The sequence below is a fragment of the Diadema antillarum genome, unplaced genomic scaffold (genome assembly GCF_040938485.1).
Source record: "Diadema antillarum isolate AM-2024a unplaced genomic scaffold, OU_Dant_1.0 scf00000069, whole genome shotgun sequence".
Lineage (NCBI taxonomy): Eukaryota > Metazoa > Echinodermata > Echinoidea > Diadematoida > Diadematidae > Diadema > Diadema antillarum.
The window spans coordinates 1,028,822-1,055,868 of NW_027270958.1; the positions used below are offsets into that span (position 1 = coordinate 1,028,822).

The 27,047-nt window shown below is 37.7% G+C and overlaps 1 long non-coding RNA gene across 1 annotated transcript in view; it reads left to right on the forward strand.

The window, feature by feature from the left end:
* Nucleotides 1-19,842, forward strand: part of LOC139716732 (uncharacterized) — a 47,477-nt gene extending 27,635 nt beyond the window's left edge. Inside the window, exon 3 of the long non-coding RNA XR_011709917.1 lies at nucleotides 19,774-19,842. This is a non-coding gene — a long non-coding RNA (uncharacterized lncRNA). The remainder of the gene's footprint in view (nucleotides 1-19,773) is intronic.
* Nucleotides 19,843-27,047: the final 7,205 nt, after the last annotated feature.

The following is a 27,047-nucleotide window of genomic DNA, read 5'->3' on the forward strand; positions in this document are numbered from 1 at the left end:
TGTTATCATACTCCAAAAATATTGGTTTTAAAAAGTTCACTTTTTACAATGTTATCTTTAAAAAAAAAATTCTTGTGTGTGGACCTTTAAGTGATCACTAACTATGGCAATCCTCATTGATACGAAAATTGGTCCATCTTAACCCTTGCTTAAAAATCCCTCAATCAGAATGAATGGAAAGTGAAAGTGAAATAGACTTTTCTCACCCATTATATGTAGCTTTAAAGGTGCCGGTGTTTTAGTCAAATGCGTACGTGGGCGCACGGCGCATGTTTCCTATAGAGACCTACAGTATGCTATAGACTCCTCTTTGGCGCTTACGCTGTGGCCCACTTCCCGGAGTCCGAAGAAGTCCGATCTACTGTCGTCAGTGGTCCGATCACCGTTCGGCTCATGACTCGGCTGAGGGGGATGACAGCTTTAGCAAATTTCTTTTGTGATGTCATAATAAGAAGCACATATGCACGCACCTTGGCATTACTACAGACTGCGCGATGCACATAGAAGACAACGAAGGCAACGTTACTTAGCAACACCTATGCGCATTACTCTTGATGACAGCTCAACTTCGGCTATCTTCGTATCAATGCTGACGGTGATCGGCAGTATCATCAACAGCGCCCTCTACACTACCGGGACTATGCACCTTTAAGCCCTATGAAGGTGACAGTGGGCAGGTTCTGATCATTGCTCAGGCACGGGGAAGTTTGAAAATTTAAAGCACTTATGCTACAGCTAACCAATTCTTCATTTCAAATTTATGTTTATTTTTGCTGATCATCTCAATGTGTGAATAAAAGTGAGTTATGCATTGCGATCCAAGATCCAATATTTCTTTGGTGTGAGTGGACTTGTTGCCTGTTAAAAGTGATAATTCATTTGGATGCAAATAATTGATAAATTCATTAATTACTGTGTACACCAGTGTCATGGATTTGTGATTACATTTAAAAGGATATTTACTAGCACAGGTCTACCCTGTAATTCGCAATGCAGTATAATTTCATATCACCAATGAAAAGTAAACAGTTAATCAGTAACAGTGCCCTAGTTGTAGATGTAACATGATTAGTGTGAACAGTGAAAGACCTAGGTGCACGCCAAGCAGCCACTGCCGAAAGTAATAATCCATACGTACTCATAGTGTCTGCAGGTCTGTGTATTCACAGAGCTGAGTGCACCTGTAAATATTGACATTAATACCTTAACAAGGACAATTCCCTGATGAATGCTGATTTGCCGTGCTCTGTCTCACCAATATGTTATTGCATAGAAACCGAGAAGATAAAGATCATTTTGCTTCACTGGATTTTTCTAGTCAACTGTAACATCATTGTGCCTCCTGGCGCTGCTGTAAATGTGCTGGTAAACAAATTATGGCTCGTGAACAAGGTAACTGCAATATCTCGTCATGTAGGTTGTGTTTACAGTTGCGTTCACCAGGCTGGAAAAAAAAAGAGAAAAAAAAAGAAAAGCCTGCCCTGTGAAGTGGCTATGTGTCTACCCACACTGTGAAACGTAGCCTTGTTTTGTAGGCTGGCAGAGTGGGTGAAGGTTGTGGTATCTGGAGCCTTCCGGCAGTATATTTTATTTGTGCATTCAGTGCTCTACATAAATTTGTGTAATTGTACAATTATACCATTCAAGACTTGTAACACTTCTTTGCTGATGAATATGTGTACCTTCATGTCATATACCTTCATGTCATATTGACCATCCCAACCCCAAAATAATTGTGCATGTCTCAATTGAGAATGAACAATGTACATTTCTCTATCCTCTTGGTAAAAAAAACCCAAACAAAAACAAACAAACAAACAAACAAAATAAAAACCCTCAACCAACAACAACAAGATCCTAATGGATGCAATTTATGTATGTCTCAATTAAGAATGAACAATGTACATTTCTCTATCCTCTTGGTAAAAAACAAAATAAACAAAAACTGACAAACAAACAAACAAAATAAAAACCCTCAACCAACAACAACAAGATCCTAATGGATGCAATTTATGTATGTCTCAATTAAGAATGAACAATGTACATTTCTCTATCCTCTTGGTAAAAAACAAAATAAACAAAAACTGACAAACAAACAAACAAAATAAAAACCCTCAACCAACAACAACAAGATCCTAATAGATGTAGTTTATGTGGGTTGAAATGCTATTGTTTTTTCTTAGCAAAACAAAACATAGTTTTGATAGTTTTGACTTATTGAACTGCTAAATTAACCCTTCCAGTACCACAGCTTAAAGACAGTATCAACATCTTGATATACATATTACAGGCATGTTATTTTGTAGATTCAAATCTGATTCCAGATTTTTTTTCTCAAGTCTATACACATTTTGCTTTTTCCATGTATCAAAATCAGTGGAAAATTTTGATTTCCGATTTTTTTCAACAAACCTCAATATCATCCCTGATATTATACAGCTTAGTTGGCTGAAACAGAGTTAACAAGCCAAATTTAGCATCACTTCCTCTTTGAAAATCTGGCTACATATTGATCTGAATTGAGGGTTCTGCTACTTCATATCCATGATTGAAATCATGGAACCTGATAAAATTGATTTATTCACAAAGTAGAAATTTTATGCATTTGATTGGGTGATCAGTTTTTGTGAACAGTAGCACCTAAGTCAATCATTCAAGTGTTTGTATTTTGATCCCTTAGTTTACTCAATTGTGATTGTGAAAGAAGGCTTTTATAGTATTCTATGAAGCACTTTTCAAAAGTTTGTTACTGAAGTGTATTTATCATTTTATTTCAAGTACATGATATGTGAACTATATGTGTATGTTCATTCTCAGACTGAAGTAATTCAGTAGTGTTTATGTGCATAATATATCTAGACCAAAAATTCAGTCAATATTCCAAAACTCATTTAACTTTTTCCAAGCGGAAATATATATAAGACACAATCAATAACAAGACAGTATTTCTATAGTTAATCAAATTTCGGAAATTTGAATGAAAATCAATGACACATAATACTGCATGTTTTTTATATGCTGGATGGAGAATATATGTCATATGATGTGTTTTCGTTGCTGACAAAGGTAAAGAATTAAAGATTGAGCAGAGCAAAGGGGGAAATCTGTCAATTTTTTCTTGAGGGCATCTGCTCATACTTTGTATTTTTCTGGAAAGGAACTATCGGATATGCCCTCCAAAAGTGTATTGATTGTGAGATTGATGAATCTCCGTTGCCTGGCATCAGAAAATCTTGATCACGTCATATTCTTCCGCAGTTCGATATCATCCTCCTACCTGTGGGATGATGCGAAATTGAAGCAAGGAAAGAGCCTGCCAACTGCACCACATCAATAGGTTGATTTCGGAAAGTGAAGACCCGCAAAATTGGATTTTTAAAAAATGAATATATTTAGTGAGTATACTGTCAGAGAAATAGAATTGTATACAACTATCAATTGTCAAGCCACTGCATCGTATCAAGTTCTAGTACAGTTGTATGTTTTGCCATATGTATGTGTTTGTATGTTTATTTTGTTAACCTTCTGCAGATAAAGGTATATGTGTTATCAACTGAAATAATTCTGTTAAGCAGTTTGAAATCCTTTTCTGTTTTTCTTATGAAGCTGCTATTGGAAGGTCAGTTCAGCACAAAGGTTGTGTCGTGCGGTGAGGGCTCTAATTTTTTACTAAAAAGCATTCCAAAAAGTATGTGATACAGTAAAATTAGAAATTTTAGCGCGAGTAATTTTTTTGTGCTTGGCCAGGTGAGATGAATTTCACATATAAATGTTTTTGATTGTAAATGTGGACAGTCACAACAATTGGGCAAGTGCGTCAAATAACTCACTGCTGCCACGGCATCTAGGGGTTTTGACAGTGCATACTACATGTGGTATTAAAGGGAACTGGTCGGCATTACGACAACAAACCCACTCATACTGTAGGACTTGCCAACTTGAAGAAAACTACAAATTATATAGCAGATACCCCTTCAACATACTTTCCTTGAAGTCAGAGAGTTTATGAAAATCAGGCAGGATAGTCAGTAAAGTGTGCCAATTGATTTTCCATTACATTTTGCCTTTCTTAGATCTTTTTGCATCATCCATGTGACTGTACCCTCGTTTATATTGTGTGGTGTATGTATCAATGCAGCATGTTTTGGATTTTATAATTCCTTATCCATTTGCTCTATAACAGCATGTCAAATTCAATTAGATGATATTAGTTTGTGTGTTCAGCTACATAAAACAATAAAGGCAGGTTCTATGAAGGAAGTTTACTATCCAGTCTCTTCATTGGCTTGAATGGTAATTTTTTCCGCAGTTTTCTTTGCTAGAAAAATGTCTACTTATTGCCCTGTTGACGCGTAACATACCCCCCCCCCCCCTATAAACAAAAGAAAATCTCTGTTTAATAAAGGAAAATTCCATCCTAATATGACAGTGCTTTGTATAAAAACAGAGAAATGGCAGTTGATCAGTGAAAATAACAAATGATCAAGATGCACAAAAACCCATGAATGGGTTATAACTCAGTAAGGCAAAGTGGCAACTCTTGAGATATGCTGCAGCTCTGCATTTGGTGCGTACACAAAAATTCACCAATTTACACCCCTCCAGAAAAAAAAAAATCTTCAAACCAGTTCTTGGTATGAAATAAAAGTGATATGTTTTTGCATGTCCCCCTCAGCAGATATGTTTTATCTCTGCCCAAATATATGAGATGAAAATCATTTCATTTAAATTTTGTGTACAAAACAAATGAAGAGTTGCTCAACACCGACATCACACAGAGCAGAGTTGCCAATTTGTTATTTTCTTATAAATTTCGTACTCTCTAAACTTTTATAACTCATGACCTTTTTTGTGTCTGATTCATTTCCCCCAGAATTTTCACTGAATTACTTCTCTGATTTCTCTGGTGTCATACAAAGCAACATAATATCATAATTGAATTTCCCTTTAAGGACATGCTGTGGTTAAAAATCACCCGTTCTTCCCTTGCCATATCCATTGCCGAAAAGTGCAATAGGAAGTAGAAAAGGATAGAAATGTCGTGAGTATGAGCGTCATGACGCATTGCTGTGACGAGGGGAGAGCTGCGACTACTCCGTCACGCGGCGAAGCTGATCCGTGCGATCGAGTTCCCTCCCGAGTCGGCTGGCATTGGTTGTGCGCTGAATAGCAATCGCGCGGATTCGGGGGTCGAGGGTTTTTCAGCGGCTCAAATGGGGCTAGGAGTCTGGCCAGAGCTTGTGTAGCTAAGATCAATCATCACCAGCTATTCTAGGATGGAAATCGTAGAGCCGAGTTGAGTGTGAAAGCTAGTTTGTATTCCTTGCAGCCTTTCCACTTTTGACGTTTGTCTTTTTCTCTCAAGGGCTTAAATGTCAGAAGTCAAGAAACTATTTTGACATTATTCTTAATCTGACAGCTGTCAAGTTGGCATTACAAATGTTGATAGCATTAATACTAACTCTTGTTAAAAATGAAAATAATGATATTTGTAAAGTTGCTGCATTTAAACCATCATTTTACAAAGTCTATGTAAGTGATCTGATGCTGATTTTTCCCCGGAAAGAGTAACAGTGCAGATGGTAGTGTGAATTTTTTATTTTCATGGATAATTCTGTAAATAAATGATTTAAAAAAATCATTCAGTGGGTTACAATGCTGATTTATAGGCTAGCTGCAGAAGTGGCTGTTTGCCCTTTTAAAAGGATGTGGTTCATGATGTCTATTAAAATAAACAGCAAATATTCCATACAATTGTATGACTTTTTTTTTTCTTGCATGTTCTTAAAGCTAGTACTTTACCAACCTGCCTGTGTACAAATTGTTTTCTAATCTCTTTTGCTAAATCCTGCTCAAGGCATATGTAAGTTCATAACAAGCAATTTATTTGATGGTGTAAAGGCTGCTCCAGATATGTTTGTTTGATTGGATTTTTAAAAATCTCATTTAGATAAATCCTACTCAAGACATACACTCAGCAAAAAAAGAAAGTAAACACTTTTTCAAGTTCATCTTTCTCATAGACTGTTTGGCTATTAATGGTGTTTTATATACCATGTTAAAGGTAATTTAATTGGCTATCAACCGAGCGGGTCAATTAAAAGGGAAACTTTACGCATGAGTGAACACATTCATTTTTCTCCTCCAAGGCACATAAGTAAAAATTGCAAAAATGGACAGGTTGTTATTCAAGCGTGTATGCTCTTCCAAATAACAATGAGAACAAGAGACATATTCAACACAATAAAATTGCAAATTGATTCACAAAAAACAACCTATGATCTCTATAATGTCTCTGAAACCCTCTAAAGATAAAGAAAGGCAATAAATAATGGAGGAAATTGAAGAATCTTCAGTCAAAGCCATAGTCAAAAGACATAAGGAAAAAAGTAATTGAAACAAAGGAGGTTAAATTTGAAACGTTATTCATATTGAAGAAAATTTGAAATAATATTTGGTTCTTGAATTTGTCTCATGCATTCTTAAATTCCTTAATTAAAAGGTGAAATGAAGAAATCCTGTCGATTTTATCACCTTTACGGCTTACGGTTTATGTCATCTTAAAGGGACTGTACAGTACTGGTTGAGGTAGGGATTCATGTTTTGAACATTCCTAAGTGAGATAATGAAAAGTCTATTATGAAATATGAAAGAGCATGTAATTTTATGAAGGATTCAACGTTTGTTTGATGGAAATTGGTTTTCAAATGGCTGAGATATCCAAAAAGGAGTTAATAATAAAAGGCGACATGCCCCAACTTTATTAGTATCTCTTTGTTTCACCTTGTTTTTGGATATTTCAGCCATTTCAAAACCGATTTTCATTGAGTGAACTTTTGATACCCCTTAGAACTGCATGCTCTTTGACATCTCATAGAGTGGTTTCTGAATATCTCACAAAACGTTAAAAGCTAAATCTTCACCTCGACCAGAACTGTACACACCCTTTAAGTTTGAATTGATAGTAAAATTCTTATGTTCCACCTTCAGTTTCCCCACTAGGTATTTGTTTAAGAATATAAAGGGAAACAAAGGAACGGAAACTTATTTCTTCTTTTTCATTCGTGTCTCTCATTGCGTTAAATTGGTCTTTTGTTATTATTGCTATCTTGGAGGGCACTTGCAAATGAATTTCAATATGTCAATTTTTGCAATTCTTACTTTTCTGCCTTGGAGGACAAAACCAAAGGTGTTCACTCATGCATAAAGTTGCCCCCTTTATAACCCTACCAGGTTGATAGCCAATTAAATAATCTTTAATATGGTATATGACACAATGATTTTCATAAAAATCTTCTATGAAAAGTTTTAGCTGGAAAACGTGTTTACTTTCTTTTTTTATGCTGAGTGTATCACCATTTCAAGCAAAGTATTTGGTGGGGGAAAAGATTGCTCCAGATATTATATTGTTTGAGACTGATAAAATGTTGATCTCTTAGGATAAATCCTGCTCAAGACATATCTTCATTGTACAAGCAGAATGTTTGGTGATGAAAAGGTTGCTCCAGATAAGTTTGTTTTAGATTGATTCAAACTGTTGATCTCTGGGATAAATCCTGCATAAGACATCATATTCATTGTAAAAGCAAAATATTAAAGGGACATTCCAGACGATTTTTATAATTTCACATGCTTCCATGCTTCCATGAGCCCCAACTCATGTATTATGGTGACTTTGCCATGTCATCATCCTTGTTCATTGCAATTTGTTCTAAATTTTGAAAATATTCTTATTCTTTATCCCAGTTATCACAAATTGTGAAACTCTGTCCTCAGTACAACTAATGTATAGTTGTTCAAATTTAAAAATCTGAAATCATCGGGAGGTCTTCTTTAGGTGATGGAAAGGTTGCTCCAGATATGTTTGTGTATAGAATGATTCTCTACTTGTATGTATGTATCATGTATAAAACCCTCTAGATAGAAAGTGAGTGGTTTTCAGTGCTACATGTGAGGAACTTTGAAGAAAGCTGCCAGATTTCCTACTTCAGTATGTGCAGTCTTTGAAGGGGCCTCATGGATTATTTGAAGAGCATGAGAACAAACATGAAAAGAGAGAAAAAGATAGTGGCAATGTTTGATAGGAATTGATAAAACAATGTTGCATGATGACACATTAGAGCTTGTTTGGTGCAAAGTGGTTGTTGTCGACTGTAATAAGGGCAAGAGATCGTGGAGCCCATAATGCAGAGTGTCGGCCATGAAATGACTTCATTTTCGTGGTGACAAAATTGGTCAGATTATCAAATGGGTTTCATCAGTGTTGCTAATGCACTTGAGAGACAGGCTTTCACTATGAGTTGTCTCCATCAGTGAGACTAACATCATTAAACATCATTGTGCGGTGTAAGTAGGGGTGCTCGGAGCACGTAATTTGGGTCGCTTAGGGTGGGATGGAAAAATGACTAAATGATGGCCGAATTCCCGCGACGACGGCCTTGAACTTCTCACAGCTCACAATCACTCTTAAGCAGCGACCGTGCCATTCACACTGGCTTTTAGTACTGCAGCATGGGTGCAAATGTACTAGTAAGTGTGGTTGTTCTGACCATTAGTATTATGATAATCACACCATGTGATCAGCAGAGAAAAAAAAAATGATTTTATTTGTACAGGAATCAACTTTATCCTTGCACTTTGCAATCTTACTAAAATTTAAGGCATAAAGACAGCTGTAAATTAAAAAATTCATATATTGTGTGTATTGGATACATGATATTGGCATCTGTAAAGATTTTCATGTGTCACAGTGTCAGTATTATTAGTAACAATATTTAACAATAGAACCGAGGGTGGTCCACATCTTGAAATTTGAGCATGTTGCAAGCTCAGAATCATGAGCACGTAGTACACAATATTTCACAGCTTATCTCTCTTTGTGCTGCCTAGATTCAATGTCCTCTCTCATGTTTTGCACACAAATATCTAAGTACCAGGTAGTTTGATGTTCCTTATGTTTTGCAAATGTTTTTCACATGTTTGAAAACATTTTGTTTTGAAAGTTTGTTGCAAATTCTTGAGGATGTTGCACAAGAGTTGAGGATGTTGAATAAGAATTTGCGCATGTTGCAGTGACATGCTGAAACCCCTCGTTGACCACCCTGGAACCATTCATTTAATGCCAGTAGCAAAATTCAACATGGTGCCTTCTGGTACAGGGCATATCAACATAAAAGCTGTCTCTCATGATTGCTGTGACATCTATCTGATACTCATCATATTGGTGCCTCACATCAAGAGTTTCATCTCCTCTCACTTTGAAATTAAAAAAGAAATCAGCAGCCACATATCTATAGTAGCCACCTGCCTTATATAGCCATTAAGCAATTTCCTCCAAGAGAAAAAGCCATGTTAAAGACCTTAGGTGAATAATTGCCATTTTTCATGTTTCCCTGGGATGGCCTCTATAGACAGATTTGACTATATGAAAATTATTTTGATTCTTAAGCTTTATGCAAAGCTCATGATAATGATTAATGCATTTGTGTGAGCATGTGTTTTGGCATGAAAATGCAGAAAAGGTTGGAGGTCAATCAAAAATATGTTTCATTGTTTTAGCTGCACAGGCATTTGTAAACATGCATTAAAAAGAAGAAGAAGATGTTGTTAACCAGTTATCTCTCCTCCATTGTCAACACCAAGAGGATCAGCAGGGTATCTATGCAAGTCCATGTAATCCTTGAGCCATGTAGTCCGCTGTGCTTAGTAATCTGGGAATATCATATCAAACGAATGATTTAATGTCATGGCTGCTTTTAGTGGGCAGCAGCTGTATTCACAAGAGGAGAGGTCACCTCCTTACGGCATGAGCGCTGACACCATCATCTATTCCTGCCTCCGGAGTGTCGCTGCCGTCGCTGCCGGTTGGAGTGGGGCGTATCACTTGCTGCCCAGGGACGAGATAACCCTTGTGTGATGAAGCATTATGTGGGTTCCGCTTCATTAATCACGCCGTTCACCCCCGGTCGTGTGCGAGATACGTGAATAATCGTGGGCAAGCAAAAACATGAGGGATTACATTCCTGACCGTTTCCCGAACTCTCCCGTTCCCGTCTCACCAAGGGTGGATCGTAGGAGGATGGAAGATATTTGTCTTTTGATGATATCAGACCCAGCAGGACTTGAGTTTTCTGCTGCTGCTTCTATACAAGAATAAAATTGAATTGTTAAACCAGCTGAGTAAAATGTCGTTTGGATTGGGGAAGGATGGAGGGGGTGGTGATTTTTATCCATTCGGAGGATGTCCATCCATACTAGAAACAAAACAAAAAATAATCTGAAATGTGAGTAGGTTTTTTTAATTTTTGCTGCTCCACCAAAGATTGCAGTTCTTTGCTTTTGTAATTTTGCAGGTATTGTCAAAGATGATAAGTTGAAGATTAGACATCTTCTAAAATCAGAATAAATCAAAAATTGTTACCAAATATGGTTATGTGAGCCTATGTTTTATTTTGAGAAGATGTCTATCCAAGAACATTTCTCTTGAAATTGATCCATTCATTGTCATTTTACAAAGTCCCTCAAGCAAGGATCCTCCCAAAGGTCAGAGGTCAGAGGCCAGAGGTCAGAGATCGCTGAACATTTCCTTAAATGTAATGGCCATGTTTTTGATGGTATAGTAGTGTTAGAGATGATGTATAAAATGTTATATCAACACGATAAAGATTAGTGAATCATTTTATTTATGAAATCATGACAGGCTAAAGGTGACAGTAAAAGGTCATGGTACTTCCCTGAAATGGCTATATTCCATTGTCCGTGTGTTTTGTTGTGATTCTTGTTATAATCTTGCTGATTTTCTGTTTTTGGAGCCAAAGTTCATGGATGTGTGTGTGTGTGGGGGGGGGGGCATCTCTTGTCAGATCTAGGGGCAAATGACATCTGAGTTTATAAGCACTGGTGAGCAAGTGAACAGTGCTAGTGCTGATAAAGTAGCATTACATTAAACTAGACACCGGATATGCCATATTACATAGCGAGTCTAATTTTTTGGGAACCAGGACTTCCCGACGATTTCGTGAACGGTTAAATTCACAATCTTGGAGTACAGTACTGAATGGAGAAATGTATGCGTGCATATCACATTCATGTCGGGATCAGAGTCAATATTTTCGCCTGTCTTTGAATTCACGAATAGCTCCCCTGACTCGCAAAATTCTCAAAAATAAGAACCTCGTGAAATATTTGGCATATACAGTAATAATCGATGGTCTGAATAAAGTCATTAGTACTGGAAACACACTTGATGTGACATAGATTGAAATTTGATGCCATGTGACTTGTGAGCGTGAATGCAAACACACTCATTATTTCTGTGTCATCTTTCCGCATGACACCATATGTTGAAATGTTAGATGTAGTCAGTAGTACCTAATTGAGGCCAAAAAGACTGGATGTTTTCCAGAGATATTGGACTGATAAGTTGTTTTGTCTGATGTGGTGCCCAGACGACCTCCACTCATATACGTCAGCAATACTTTCAAAACAGCTGCAGTCAATATTGCATTTTTTTTTTGTTCTTGTGTGCCAAGAATCCAGCTCGGTCTGTCTCTTTCAGTCTGGCCAAATTAATTTGATGGGGCTTGCTGTGGCGACATGAAAAATCATGAACAAATCGGATTTTGGAATGAGAGAGAGAGAGAGGCAGGCAGTCAGATTATGATCTTTGTCAGACGATAGAATATCGTAGGAAAAATTTCTGAACAGATTGTACGTTGGAAGTTTTGGTACTACTGGTAATAATAGGGTGTTTTTATAAACATGCGCTAATATACTCACAGACAATACCTCTCCTTGGCTCTCAATGATTGCAGAATTTCATTTGTTAGATTTAAAGAAAAAAAAATGAATATGGAAAATGGCATCACTCTGAATTAGGTGCAATATATGAGGTTGTTATTGTGTGCATTTAGTGTGTTAGTTATCCTATAGATAACCCTCGCCAGGTCTGATAAGCCAATCTAACCAAAGTTTCAGCCAGTATCGCCTCTTCCAATCTAATCACGGAAGTCCTTGAAGCGTTCACAACATCTCGTATGTATTGTGCTATGCTGATGAGTACCTGTAAGAGTTGCATTTTGCTAATTGGACCCTGTGCTTTGCTGCGCAAGGTAGTACAGTGAAAGAGCTAACAGCTTTGACATTGAAAATGCAGAACCAGACAGACAGACAGACAAACAAAGGGAAACATATATTAAAGGGACATGGTCCCATTGTTTTAGTCAAATGCGGGCGCACGGCGCAAGTTTCCTATAGAGACCTACGCTATCGACTCCTCTTTAGCGCTTACGCTTTGACCCACTTCCCCCGAGTCCGAAGAAGTCCGATCCACTGTAGTCAGTGGTCCGATCACAGTTCGGCTCATGATTCGGCTGAGGGGGATGACAGCTTTAGCAAACTTCTTTTGTGATGTCATAATAGCAAGCACATATGCACACACCCTGGCATTACTACAGACTGCGCGATGCGCAGAGAAGACAACGAAGGCAACGTTACTTAGCAACACCTATGCACTTTACTCTTGATGACAGCTCAACTTCGGTAATCTTCGTATCAATGCTAACGGTGATCGGCAGTATCATCAACAGCGCCCTCTACACTACCGGGACTATGCCCCTTTAAGAGTGGGGGGGGGGGGGGGTTGGGGGGGGGGATGGGGAGACAGGGAGAGAAATGTTAATGTCCCCAAAGAGGGGATTAGCATGTACCACAATAAAAAGCCAGCTTTTCAGTGGGGCTGCTTTCGAGGTTCTACTTGTGATGTTGATGGAAGATTGACGATTGGCATTGTGCAGTCATATGACAAACATGATGATGTACTGGCAGATTGTTCAGCCATTGTTCAGCTTTTTAAACATTGAGAGTGATTTCAGTTCACTTAATAGCTCTTTGAATCAAAATCTACCTTCACATAAATGTTTTTCTGAGTTTTTCTACCACAAAAAAAAAAAAATTGAAAGAACACTTGGCCAATGTAGTTGTGGATGGTGCCACAAAACTCAATGGATTTGTTGCAAGCAAGCACATCATATTTCATCGTGATTCCTTCATGTTCACTGTAGACAACAGAAAAAGCAAGTCTACCACAAATGTAGTGCTGACTAATAATTTGAGTAAGCAAATAAAAAGATGAATAAAAGAATGTCATCTTTGGTGCGATCTATAGTAGATGTGTAAGTTATACAATACAAAGATTACAATAGTTTGTGATGTCACAAATATTTATTTCTTATGACATGCAAATTTCCTCAACTAGCTACCTTGCAGGAGCTGTGAAAAACATAAAATGGGAGCTGTTTAACAATTTTTGATATAAAAAATATGTATTATTTGTTATTATGTTATTATGTTATTATTATCATTATAAAGGGAACAATCACAATCAAGAGAAGATGGTACTACTGGAATGAGCCCAAAATTTGGGAACTCAAAATGTTGTGTTTGCTCACTTGTATTTCCCCTTTTATAGGGAAAATTTCCTTCATAGGCTTTATGCTGTGTTAAGCCTCAATTATGATCATGGGAACCCCTGGATTTTGTTGTTGTTGTTGTTGTTGTTGCAAAGATCACCATTTCAATTGATGCAATTAGACAGTTAAGTGAAGTGAAAAATGCATGTTTGTCTGCTATTAGTCAAATTACCGCAATTTATCAAGTACTATATTGCACCATATTGTCTTAATTTCTTTTTGTGTAAAGTTTATGAATATTTAGAAATGCATTATGGGTATTTTGATGGTTTGTATACATCTTATTGGTCCAACTTTAGATAGAAAGAGGAATTGATTATAAATGAGGAGCACGACATACAATGGATTAGGGTTATGTCACAAGTTTATGCCAATGACCTCAAGGTGTGCTTGCTTGAGCAGCTTCTGTGGAACTGATGTTGACACAGCAGAGGTGCTAGTGACCACTTTCAGTTGGAGCTATAGGTGCTAATGACCATTGCACTGTCCTTAAAGAGTTAAAGGGATAGTACAGTATTGGTGGAGATGAGAATTGGGCTTTTTACTTTTTGCGAGATACCAAGAAAACACTTATGAAATAGTACAGAGCATACCATCTTAAGAGGAATTCAAAGTTTATTTGTTGAAAATCGGGTTTGGAATGACTGAAACATCCAAAACAAAGTAAAACACAGCGATCATAATAAAAGTGTGGGTCCCACACTTTGTTAGAATCGCTCTGTTTCGATATCTCAGCCATTTCAAAACCAATTTTCATCAATTAAACATTGAATTCCTCATGGAATTACATGCTCTTTCATATTTCATAAGAGGTTTCTTATTATCTCACCAAAAAATGTCAGAAACCTGAAATTAGGTCTCAACCAAAACTATACGATCCCTTTAAGGCTGTGCCTGGAACCTCAGCAAGAAAATGTGGAGAAGTGCATTATCGAAAAAACTCTCAGAAAAACCCACGTGTACTGTCAAAATGCTCTGGGAAATGCCAAGGGGATATAATGCTTTTCTCCATTGAAAGGCACTCCTTATGTTATCAGTACGTCTGATCATCTTCTCAGTCTTAATCTGATTTGACTATATTCAATCTGCATTGTACGTGATCTCCCATGTCCATTTGATATTAATTCTTTTTTTAAAGTTTACTGAGTTTTCATTGCTGACCTGAGCACCTTAGGTTTTCTTTCAACAAACATATTATTATTATTATTATTAGAATGGTTTATAAGGTAAAATGTGCAAAATCGTAGCCCGAAGGCTAAAATACATTGCAGTGGATACTGACAGACCAGCAATGTTGGATCTGTTTATGCAGCAAAACCTACAAATCTTGCTGAAATTATATGTCAGCTGGCTCACAAAATAGAACAACTGCATTCTTCAAACTGATGAAGGGGGGGGGGGGGGGGTTATGAGAGCAGCTCACAGTAATGATGTGTAAATGGTGTGAAAGAGATCAGTGATAAGGAAATGGTGATGATGAACAACAACAACAACAACAACAACAAAAGTTGTTTCTTTTTAGACGGGTCTGCATTTTCTGTCTTTGCTCTGGAAGAAATGATATAAGAATCTTCATCTTTGCCTCACAAAGAATGTAGACTGAACCTTCGATGGGTTCAGGGGCTGCTGTCATCCCTATTTATAACTAAGAGGTCAAATGAACGTATGTGACCGTGCATCACAAAACCAACAATAGTAAGTCGCACGTCCTGATTTCACCCGAGGACTCAAAATAGGTGAAATGGATCAACCAAGCTCGACAATCTTCATTTGTTATATTTTCTGAAAGAGCAATGCTTCATCTACATAATTCAAAAGTGTGGGATTATAAAGCAATTGGGAAATTCTGTTTTTTGCAGTTTTTCTAGAACATTTGTTTGTAGAGTAGTGTAATTACACATAGGTATATCTCAGAGGCCCCTTTTCATTTCCTGAAAACTCTTTACACACTCCTCACTTTCAACTCTGATTACTTTTGAAAGGATGGTGCTACTGCATTGAAAGTTGGTATGGGTAATGAATAGAATGTACATAATGAGTGTGAAAATTTTCAGTTTAATCTGATAATCCCTTCGTTGTGGTTGCTACAGGGTTGAAATTGCATCATGTTTTCATTTCTATCCCATTCATTACACAGAGCACAGCACAGTGAGATTAAACACTTGAGCAGACCCTAAACGTTAAAGCCTCATTTCTCTAAATGCTTTTCCAGAATGTGTACTTTCTCATTATTTTGATCTAAGAGAGTCCATTTGTATTGAGTCATACATCATTATAAAGCTTAGAGTCTGCTCTTTCAGAATCTACCCTTAACTGAAAATCTATGTCCGGCAACTTTTTGGTGGTTTTGTGATAAATGGCCACATAATTATGTAGGCCTTGGACTGTTGATGTGAGAAGGTTGGTGTCTGGATGCCAGACTAGAGAGAAATGCAGTTGGCGTATTGATCGACCTGAACGGACGGATGGGCCTGGAGTCGGCCTCGGAAAGTGGTTCAGATGCAGACGAAAAAAAGCGACGAGGGTCATCTTGTCAGAACCCGATCACCCCTGGGCATCTTCTAGATCGCAAGTCTCACGGATCTTTGCCGAAAATATAATAACAATACTCTACCCTCCCGAGCCCGCCCTAACTGGCGCTGTTTGTGAATGCCGTCTTTCCTCCAACACGCGTCTTGAATTTCAAATTTGGCACGCGTACTTCTCTAAAATCACTTTCCGTGCTTCCTATACTCTACCTTGCCCTCATCAATCTCTCTCTTTCACCTCATTTGAACAATTCTGTCATCTATTTTGCTTTCTCTAATGCTTCAAATCAAGCCAAATAACTTCCTCCTGTATCTGCTGTGGGATTTTTTTTTTCACTGTATTTCCAAGAATTCAGTTATTGTTTACAACATTCCATATTTGCTTTCTTTACGAGAGGAAGGTTCAACTTCTCCCAATGGCATCTCCATTTCTGATGACCTGTTGTTCACCTCCCACCCTTGTGCCTCTTTCTTCTGTCTCTGTGTCATCCTACATGTCATTCTTTTGGGGTTTTTTTTTCTGATCCTCCATGGATATCCTGTTTGTTTTTTGTCTTTCTGTCTATCTATTTAACTCTCTATGCGCTCACTGTAGGCCCCCTGTGTACCACATCATTCTGAGACTGTAAAGCGGGCATGCTTTGGGAAAACATTCTGTTTATCAGATCTGTGCAACATAGCTTTTTATAGAAATTTTTGATGCTGGCTATGCAACGAGCAAAGTTGTAGAGATGATTGCAAGCATTGCTTTTATGTAAATTTTGTAACAAATCTATGATTATTTTTCTTTGAAATGACCCGTAGCTACATCATTGTCCAGGCATGACTTTTGCACACAAACAGTAACAGAAACTTAGAATTTACTTGAAAATCCTGTAGGGAACGCCACTTGATATTCATTCACCACACGATGCAGGATACATGTGAGAGGAATGGAATCAGGAGTGAAGCTTTCATTGTACTGTGGCACTTATTTTGACGATTCATTGCTCGGTTTGGGCGGGTTTGTGTGTTTGAGCAAAATAAGCGAACTTGGCACGCCGTCGACCGAGTCGGGCTTGCGAACATTGCACATAAAGAGTTAAATGCTTTATCTTCCCTCCCCTGGCTCTGCCTGTTTGCGATTTCTCTGTCTATCTTATCTGTGCTGTCAGTCTGTCTGTCTGTCCATCTGTCTGTCTGTCTGTCTGTCTGTCTGTCTGTCTCGACTGGCTTCTCTTTCCCACTAGTCCTTCCCGCATATGTTTCCGCACTCCCCAGACTCTCGGCCTAATCTGAGCCATCTTGAAATAAACAAATTGCAATGCAAATATACAGAGTGGAGGGATGCATCGCTCATGTTCATCTTTTTTCTGAGAACTCACGCGCTGACATTCATGGCTCTTTTGAAATTGTGATTTTCCATGACGATGACATCGAGAGGACGTTGTTCCAGTTTTATTCCTCTGCAGCTGATCGTCTCCAAATCACTCGTGATAACATTACAGTGAGAGGTGTTGAGAAGGAGTGGAATCCCTTCGCAGTTTGTGCAAATTTATGTGTATGTTCTATTGTATGACAAGTGAATCCTCCGCATTCCACTTGCTTTGATGTTCATGCTCTGAGCTGTTCTTCTGTAGAGTTTTGATATGGAAACCGAAGAAGGGGTTCTTGATTTTAACAATTTTGAGCTGTATTTCTAGGGAAATGTTGAAATCCTGTGTGGAACTTCCTTCTTTAACACCTCCTTAGATTACATTATCAGTTTAAAAGATATCTGGACTCTCTTTGTAAGAAAAAAAAGAAACACTCGTGTGATACTGATATAGTGATTAGGCTCATTTTATCAGTTATTACAAGGGTTTTACTTCAAAATAACTTTACGGTAAGATTTTTAATTTGAAAGGACTATAACATTCTAATTTGGATGTGTTCTCAATTACATTTCTACAATATGAATAAAAGAACATATAAGTAATAATAATAATAATAATAATAATTGCATTTATATGGCGCTTCATACTGACGTTTCTAAGCGCACTTTGCTACTCATACAAATAGACTAGAAAACACAATAACATTAACAAAATTAACGTTAACAGTAACAAAAGAAGAAGAAAGAAAAGAAAAAAAAAATACATGTGATACAATGGTACAATAATTGATAACTGTGTGCGCCTCCAGAAAAAAAAAAAAAAAAAAAGTAGCATCTGACTTGCATATATGGGTTTTATTTCAAAATGACTTTTTTTTTCAGATATACATTTTGGTAAATTCATACCTTGGAAAGGACTAATATTTTGATTGAGACATGTTGGTGAATACATTGTAAAGTTTGAATAAAGGAACGTTTTAGTAGCATTTGATTGCATTGAATCTCCGTTGATGCAATTGAGTTATGCAAGGTCATGTACAAGTGAGACTCTTTGCATCTAATAGCTGATGTTGTTGATGTTTTTTTTTTTAATGTCCAGCACAGACTTTCCATTTTTGTTTTTTATGTTGAGCAGGAAATAAGTACAGCTGCCAATGTGTGTTATCTTGCAGTCTGCTGGTCAATATGGTCAATGTCAGTGGTCAGCATTAGATGTTTTTGTCTGGAGAGCCATGTTCTGTCTTGCATGTGTTATACGTATTGTGGATTCATGGGCAGGTGAATGGCAGGAGATCCCAGCGCACGCTCAATTTAGTTTGTAGAGCCGTCTCTGTTGACTCGCCCCCTCGCTGGGCTGGACGATCCTCATGCCTAGTAAACTGCTGGATGGTCGTTCATTCATTCATTCATTCATTCATTCATTCATTCCTGCGTCTTGTCATGAGGAGAATTATATGAGCCGGCACGCTTTTAGGGATGCTCTCACCTCGCTCGGGCTCCCTCCTCAAGTACCCCAGGGGGGCCTACCTGTGCCGCGATGCGTGGCGCAGTGAGAGAAATGAATGTGTAAATGTGCACTCCGAAGGAATGTGAATGACATTGTTGATGAGCAGCCGTGTGGCAGTCGTCATCTCCCCATCAGCAGGAGTGGTGAGGGTGCTTTTCTAACATCCTCCCCCGTCTCCCTCCCTCCCCCCTCTCCCCCCCCCCCCCCACAGAGGATCTTCTGCTCTCATTTCCACATGGAGAGATTCCAAAATGTCTTTTTGATCGACAAGGAGAAATGAATGGAAAGAACTTCACTTCTGCTACTCAAAAGTGTCATGACCAGTGTTAAAAGAATGACACAGGCCTTGCCTGCATTAATAAACTGAGGACAGCCATACGGGATAGACAGGTTTTTGAGGTGCAACTTCATTTATGGAACCCAAGATGGCAAAGCCTTAAGCCAAAATATGCCCTCGAATTATTATTATTACTATTATTATTATCATTATCATGATTATTATTAGCATTATTATTATTATCAATTTTATTATTATTATCATTATTATTACTATTATTATTATCATTATTGTTATCATTATCATTATTATTATCATTTTTATTATTATAAATATTATTATTATTATTATTATTATTATCATTATTATTATCATTATTGTTATTATCATTATTATTATTATTATTATTACAACTATTATTATCATTATCATTATTATTAATATTATTATTATTATTATTATTATTATTATTGTTATCATCATCATCATCATCATCATCATCATCATCATCATCAGTAGTAGTAGTACATGTAGTTGAAGATGAGAATGATTGCAAGAGAGTGTTGACAGTGCTGCTGGAGAACAATATTATTATGAAATGAGATTCTGATGAGGAATTTATTTGATTTTGTTGACAGGTGAATGGGGCCTGAATGCTGAAAGTTGTCATATAATTAAGGCAGCCTGAGATCAAGCACTGTAAGTACACTATATTCACCATGTTATCATCTCTCTCTATCATATCTCTTTCTTATTTTCTTTGCTCTTCAATTTCAATTTCAGTGTCAGTTTCAGTTTCAGTTTCAATTTATTTTCCTATTTCTTGATGAAAATGGATTTGAAATGTAACAAAATAAAATCATACATGACATACAGCTTGGGTGTGCAATAGAATGTTACTAACATAAAACATCCCATGGCAGTCAATATTTCGAAGTTTAAATCTTGGAAGTAAAAATGCTGGAGAAAAACAAACGAACCAACTTAAAAGCAAGCTTGTTAATAATAGGTCCCAAAGGAAATCTAGTGCAAAGAACAAGATAAGGAGCACAGAAACAACATTAAAATGGCAAATGGCATAGAGTGTGAAGTATTATGTAATGTGGCTAACATATGCTCAGCCTGTGTTGCATAGGTAATCTTGCTCTGATATGAATACATCAGACTCCCAAGCCTTTTCAAGTATAATGGTAGCTGGATGGAAGTTTGTGTAGGAGACTTTGTATATGGTGAGGTGCTTATCAAACTCCCTGAGCCAAGATTCACTGTTATGACGCAAGCCTAGGAATTTCAATTGAAAGTGTCTATGCTGATGGTTGATGCTGATCAATGTGAGATATTGTACAATTTTCAATCATATGTAACAGATATCTCATCATTTATGCCTGTCAGTCCATTCAGTGTTTCAGACAAACATACCTGAATTTGACTGCTTGAAGAAGTAGACTGAATACCAGCCCTTTTCTAGTGATGTGGATATATCAGCTAGTGCATTTTCTACTTCATATATAGGTACCTGTTGTGCAAAACTCTGCTTCGATCTTCACCAATCAGCCCTTTGCCTACCCTAGCCCTTCCTCCCTCCCTGATTACTATGTGCCATCTACAGCCCTTAAGGATTGTCCTCCATCATGTATTAACCAAAGCATGACCTTGTGGCATGCCAAGCAGTGCAGCCCTTCTACAGACAAACCAACAGCAACAGAGGGATAATGGGTCTCTTTGTTCATTTAGTTGATTTGCTCGGTAATCAGCCACTCAAGAAATGAATCACACACACGTAACAGGGTTTGAAAATTAAAAAGATGCATTAGAGATGAGAGCATGTCGCGTGCACTTTTTAAACGGCGTGGGACACCCAGGGCCTGCGGAGAGGAGTCCACCTGCGGGTTTTTCAGATTCAATCTCCATCACATCTTTACACCCCACCCCACCCCCTCCCTCCTCTACCTCCCCCCTCTACCTCCCCCCTCTACCTCCCCCTTCCCTCTTCTGTATGTGATGGAGAGGAGGAGGAGGATACCAGCAGGTTCTCCTTTCTTTGAGGAGCGGGGCCGACCCGCATCCAATGAGAGAGTCAAATGTCAGACGTATCCTCTTGCGACAATGATGCGCAGACTTTTTAATCGCTTTTGCCTTTTGTTTTTTTGCAAATATCAAGGTCGGGAAAGCCGGCGGACGAGACCATATGGCTGCATGCATTATGTTGTGTTTTGCTCTCTTTTTTTGTGTGTGTTAATCACAAACTGCATCAGTAATGATTTCTATATAATATAGCATCAATGTTTCTCATTTATTTATTATCATAGAATTCAGTGAATATTTTGTCTCTGAATTGTATGCATGGAGGTTTATCATTTCTTGAGAAAATATGCAATTAAGTCTGTCTATGCTGATGAAGTGGCCTACTGTAGATTTGATAGATCTCAAATGTCTTCATATAAGATATATCAATACACATCAGTATTACTATACATAAACAGTGTAATAACATTAGAGAGATAATTAGGTACAGTGTAAGCTTTCATACATGTACCCTCATGGAATGTATAGTTGAAAATGGATTGGCAGAAAAGGAAAGTAAGTTTATAAAAGATAGATAAAAAAGGAAAAGTATGATAGAAACAATCAGAGAAAGAAGACTCAAACAACTTGAAGGGTAAATATCGACATATTTGTAGAATTTCTAAAGAAATAGACTGGAAGAGACTGAAATTACAGAATCAAATTTTTTAAAGGACAGTGAAATGAGAAATCACTTCGATTACATTCATTATTGACAATTATTTCCATATTCAATCGTACACATTTTCCCATGATATCCTCTCATCGATGTCATTCTCTAACTCTAGTTAATAGCAAATTGTTAACTCTGCCTGCTTTATTTGCTGAACAAAATATACTGGGAATATTTATGAAGGAATTGCTTGGGTTAATTGATCAAAGCACTGCTTTACCTTTTTTCTGTTAATATTCATAAAAATAGATTAACTCTCCACCATATCGAGATGATATGCACTAATTCAGAGAACTGTACAAGAAGTGCTCAGAATTTGTGTGAAACAAGATGATTCTATGAATTTAGTGGGGGAATGTACTTTGCTTGGTCAATCAGTTAAACACACTATAGACCCCTTGTGGTATTTCTCACAGTGCACATGGAAATGGGAACTTAATTCCTTTTCAAGTTCTGTTCTGTAGTCTATAAAAACACTTGCTAGTTCAGAGAACTGTACAAGAAGTGCTCAAAATTTGTGTGAAACAAGATGATTCTATAAAATTAGTGGGGGAATGTACTTTGCTTGGTCAATCAGTTAAACACACTGTAGACCCCTTGTGGTATTTCTCACAGTGCACGTGGAAATGGGAACTTAATTCCTTTTCAAGTTCTGTTCCGTAATCTATAAAAACACTTTCCCTTTCTTCTGAAATATTAGTGCTGGAATCATCCCTACTTCAAGCATGAGAGTACCAAAATTTAGTTTAAAACCTGACAAATTTGTTATGCCTATATATTCCTCAAATGCCATTGCTATGTGCATTGGGCTGCCTTCTTTGTATTTTGCCAGAGAACCCTTTGTATGATATTACAATTGAAGTGACCATGATTTCTCCATCAGGTGCCAATCGGGCCAACACTTGGCGATTCTTTGCAATTAATCCATTTGATACCACCTGTTGAAAGCTCTGAACACATTGGGGTGATCAAGTAACCCAGGATATAATTGGATTTTTCTCATTCCAGAAAGAATCTATCCAGACACATTCATCACATCTGTTCTACCAGGCCAAAGACATAATACATTGTAGCTGTTTCATGTGACATTCCAAACAAATTCCAAAAGGATTACGTTCCTTCTGCATACAAGTGAGAAATTTTGCCTTTCCGCATGCCATTACAAAAGGGTGCAAATGCGTAGGTTGGATAAAACTTTGGGATGAAAACCCAACAGTGGCAGTATCAGTAAGTTTATAATTTTGACCTTTCTCACTTTGCATGTCATATATGTCACATGCATCAGAGAAGAGTTCTTATTTGTCAGTTAGATAGTTGAACCTGATATTTTTTCATGCATTAATCTTTTGATAAAATTTATCAAAAGATTAATGCATGAAAAAAAAAAAGATAGAATTCTTTCAAGTCGGGTTCAAGCAGCTGATTTCATATCCTTGGGTGGGACTTCATCAAAATGGGGGAAAAAAACCCTACTGGTTTGGTCTTGCCTAATTCCTGTGCATTTTATGTAAACTAAAAACAAGCTAACAAACAAAGTAACAAACAAGCAAACTAACTAACAAACAAATAAACAAACTAACCAACAAACAAACAAACATGCATACAAACAATCCACCACAATGAATCATTGTGGAATGAAAGACACAGTAATATTATGTGAGTGTAAAATTCTTCAGCTTGTGTGGTGGAATGTTGGTTAAAATCATCAAACTCCATAGATGCAGACGCACATACTTTTTTTTTCTCTCCCTTGCAACTGATGATTACATTATACATTTTATATCTATTTGACAAAAAAAAAATATCTGCAGACCTCATGCAGGATTTGCTTGAAGCATTCTGCAAAATTGATTCCTTCTGGGATGTTCAAGGAACCAGAATGTACGTAGGAGGGTTTCTTGACAAAGGCTGACTTCGGTAGACCACGGTGATCACCATAGCAACAGATGATAGCATTACCCACCTGCTACCAGCTTGTGAAAGATGGGGAAAATGAGAGAGAGAGAGAGAGAGAGAGAGAGAGAGAGAGAGAGAGAGAGAGAGAGAGAGATGGAGAGAGAGAGGGAGGGAGGAGGATGGTCGTGGAGTGGTAAGGAAAGGAGAGTAGAGCAGCAAATTTATCTGATGGAAAAGACATCGTCGCGGAGAGGATTCATTAGGAGAGGGACTTGGTCTCCAGATGAGTCGGAGAACAGGTGATGCGTCGCCGTGCTGTTGCCGTGGAGGAGCAGGATGATGATATTATCAGCGGTGGAAGAGTGATTGGTTCGGGAGATGCGACGGATTTGGTCGTATCGCCGCTTTTATGAGAAGGGAGTAGGCTTCAAGACTGGTTGAAGTCACTGCGGGGAAAGTTTTCGGCGGCGAGCGTCCAGCGACGACAGTGTCATGTAAAGTGGTTTGAAGTGAGTAGAGTGTATAGAAAGCTCATTCTGCAGGCCTATCCTATCAGCATCAATTTTACTGCAAGATGTAATTTCAGTGTGGCACTTTGAAACAAAATGATCCACCTCAAAGATTTGCTGACTGGTTGAGTACACTATTTTCTATGTTCATGTGTGCCTGTGTGCATGTGTATGTGTGTGTGTCTGTGTGTGTGTGTCTGTGTGTATTCGATAGAGATGACCACTCAATATTGTAGTCACAAAGGAACCTTTTGTTTTACATTTTGTATGATGATCCAGCACAGACATTAAATGTGTGAACAAGTATAATAATCTTTCAAAGTAAAACATTTTAGAATTGGAATTGGATTATGTAATCTTTTGTTCTATTGCAGTTTTCTTGAGTAAGCTCTGCCAGGGCTTGTGATTTTTAATGTCTATTGTCTATAGTTGTCTAAAGCCTGTAGTTTCAAACACTTTCATGATATGTATCTCCGCATTACACTTTTGCACACATTTCTGGGTGGGATTGACTTTTGCTTTGTTTGTTTATCATTTGGGAAAAGTTAATTTCATTTGATGAATAAACAAGCAAAATATATCCAAAATTATGTAACATAGTGTTCAAATGAATCTACAGATTGCTCAGAAAGGTGGCGGCAGCAATCGCCAAGATCAAAGGCACATACAGTGTATGTGCCTGTGGAATTCTTTTGTACATCCCTAGAAAAGTGACAGCTGTTTGAATAATTATATCCTCCAGGTAGAAAGGAGAAGGGCAGTGTGCAAGGGTTGGGCTCTTTCAAAATTTTCCAGGGAAACCAACGTACAACAAAAGCACCTTACTTGTACCAGGGAGGTGGGAACACCCTGCTTCTACCATAAGAACTATACATATTCTGCTTATATGAAAAGCTAACTGCCATATATTTTAAGTGGGTCATAGATGTGTTTGAACCAGTTTTTTGTATACTGTACATGTATATTCAAAGTGGAAATTTTTGTGGGGTGGTGATTATTACACATTTTGTGCAACAGGAAGCTTGTGTGAAAAGAAACTTGGGCAAATATTTTGCTTGTTGTAAAAACTGTAATATTGTGGTACATTGTGATTTCAAGGTGGGTATATTGTAGAGGTTTAACTGCTGTGCATGTTAATTGTAGTTTCCTTCACATTCGCTAGTCCTGTAGCATGAGTGAATGTGCTGTCGTGATGCAAATGATTTACCTTTTACTGTAGTAAGTGCTGCAAAAACCCTTTGTCACCGAGGCAGTGGGTGGCTGGTTTCATGTGACCATCTCTGAAATTAAAATCATGCAAAATTCATCTTCCTGACCAAGCATAAAGAATTACTGGCACAAAAAAAAAAAAAAAAAACTTCTACAGTAATATGAAATCAGTATTCTTCCTCAATACAGGCTGAAGAAACTTTCAGAAAAAAAAAACCAAGCCCTAATCAATTCCAGATTTTGATTGGTTGAAAGTTCTGCCCATAATGAATCGTTTTCAATATCAAATAATCTTCCCCTCTGAAATTGGTCCAAGTATTGATGGAGTTGGACTCATTACCTGTGGTTTTTCAACGGTGCTATATCTCCTTTTAGCTTCTTATTAAGGGATCTTGTGGCGGAACGATGATGTAAACAGAATGGCTGCAAATTGAAATGTGAAATCTGTGTGCATATATATGTATTATGGTGAGATGTTTCCTTAGCCATTGATATACCTCTGTGAAGCCTTGATGGATGATGTTCGATTTTCGGCGTCCTTGCCGGGACTAAGCCCCGGAGATTTGTCTGACCATTTTCATGATGTCTAGTGGACGGTCTCCTGTCTAGCTTTGTCCTGCTTTCGTCGGAAAGCTACAAATCCCAACGACAGACATGGAATCTTCTTCATCCAATCTGCAGTCAATATGCTCCAGTTTTGTGGTGCATATGGTGCCACAGACCCTGGGGTACTTACTGGTGGTAATTTTTCTGTTCTTCTCGCTTGTGTTTTCCTCTGTTTTTGCCTCTGACGTACTTGCAGATTGATTTTCGGGATTTTTTTGGGATATAACTTTGGGCTACAAGAAATCTGGACATCTTAAACTTGATTACATATATATTTAGGTAAAAGTTCCTATTGAAATGTTGGATTATCCACTATGCTATAGCTCGTAAAAATGTGGGATTATGAAGTGTTCTGTGGTTGTATATTTGTGACCAGATTTAACCAATCACATCAATTAAAGTTCTTGGCAAAAAGCTCATGCGCAGAAATGAGTAGCCAAGAGTTTGGATGTACAATTGTATATATCTTGGGAATATGCTGTCTTTTTCACCCATTGAGGACGGGCTGATTTTGCAACAACACGCATTTCCCATATATACTTGCCCGAGTATACTCGAGGACTCATCCTCAGTGGGTTAAAGAGCAAGGAGAATATTTTGATGAAGCCATGTTTTCTAGGCAGCCATGTTATTTTGATGAGCTCCTCCAGATGGTCAATAGAAGTTGTTTGTACTGTAGATGTGTATATAGGAACATGTTTTTTCAAGCTAATTGAGCCTTTTCTTCTTCTTTTTTAAAGTAAGTTTCTGAAAATGTTTCTGTAATGTTTCTAATGCATGCTCTATATGGTCAAGAATTTGTGTCAACAGCTGTTTCATGGAACATTGTTTTGTGGTCTGCAGGCCCCTGTGATATGTTTGTATTAAAGTGATCAATGCGTGACTATTATGCTGTCTGAAAACCATCGTCAGCCTGGCTATTTGCCACACTTTCAAAACTGGGATGTGTCCACTT